General features: G+C 64.0%; 1 protein-coding gene across 2 annotated transcripts in view; it reads left to right on the top strand.

Moving 5' to 3' along the window:
• The window catches only part of MRGPRG (MAS related GPR family member G), a 2,627-nt gene extending 1,669 nt beyond the window's left edge, over nt 1-958 (top strand). The window contains exons 2-3 of one of the 2 annotated variants that reach the window (XM_059380804.1): nt 453-616; nt 759-958. The gene's annotated coding sequence lies outside the window, so the exon portion shown is untranslated. Of the gene's footprint in view, nt 1-452 lie in introns of both variants that reach the window. The other variant, XM_059380883.1, reaches the window with a different exon arrangement.
• Nucleotides 959-1,231: the final 273 nt, after the last annotated feature.

The following is a 1,231-nucleotide window of genomic DNA, read 5'->3' as shown; positions in this document are numbered from 1 at the left end:
CGGGGCTCGCTGCAGGGGGCGGGCACAGCCTCGGGGTGGGCGGGGCTCGCTGTAGGGGCGGGCACAGTCTCGGTTGGGGGCAGGGCTAGCCTCCCGGCCCCGCCCCCGGTCGAGCGGCGCGGGCACCCCGCCGCGCTCAGGCTGCTGTGGCCCGTGAACCCCACCCTCATCCTCCGCACCTCCCCCGAGTCCTGCGCTCTTCCTCTCTTCGCCCCATCCCTGCCCGCTCCCTGCAGACCCTCCCCTGCGCGCCTCTAACCCTGGGGCTTTCCTCGAGAAGGAAGAGAGAGAGAGAGAGAGGGACCGGGAGGGACAGGGAGGGACCGGGAGGGACAGGGAGGGGGAGGGAGGGACAGGGACAAGGGCGGACGGGGCGGGGGGGGGGGGTGCATGCAGCCAAGCTTTCTAGCTTTCAAAGTGCAAATCATTTTGTGGATTTTCGGACATTGAAGAAGGTAGCTCACGGCCACGGTCCAGCATTCAAGCCCCGCGGGAGATGCCGAAACTCCGGAGTCAGAGGGAGGCGCGCTGGGTGCCCGTGTGTAACCCGGAGGAGGACACTGCCCCCACCCCAACTCTGAGCCTGTCACAACGAAGCCTTTTACGAGCCCAGGAGGTCTGTTGGAGAAAGTGGTCGGTGCGTCTCCCCGGAGCGCCCCGCGGCTCCCTGCGGGAAGGTCAGGCCGCGTTAAGAAGTGGAGAGGAGGCGTCCGCACCCACAACCCGGAGTCACCTGCTTCTGCACGTTTTCCATGCAGGGGGCGCAGGGTGCTGCACGGGACCGCTCTGGCCACACCAAGCCCCTCACCCCGGCCGGCCCGGTCTCCCCGGGCCACGCACGCCAGGAGATGGCAGCGAGAACTCGGTCTGATGATGTGCGCCTAGGAGCAAACGCCAAGATCAAATTCTTGAGACTATTTCGGTGCAAAACGGTTTTATTTAAAGCACAGGAAGTGGACCCGTGGGCAGGAGGAGGGGCCCTGGGGCTGGGAGGGCTGGTGATCTTGTACTTTCAGGTTTGGGGGGGGGGGTGGCAGAATAAAGGATGATTCCCAAAGCATCTTCGTATGTTAAAGATCCCCGGATCCCGGAGGGCTATTGTCAGGCTAAGATGACTTTTGCCAGTAGTGTTAGTGGCCGGGGCTGGGGTTCCGAGGAAGGTGGCTCTGCCTGTCTCGCGCACTTGTCAGTGAGCTGCAGGATGTAAGGACGTTTGGTTTTACCTGCACTT

Source organism: Mustela nigripes, chromosome 1, assembly GCF_022355385.1.
Source record: "Mustela nigripes isolate SB6536 chromosome 1, MUSNIG.SB6536, whole genome shotgun sequence".
Taxonomy (NCBI): Eukaryota; Metazoa; Chordata; class Mammalia; order Carnivora; family Mustelidae; genus Mustela; species Mustela nigripes.
This window is presented reverse-complemented; position numbering and strand designations above follow the sequence as displayed.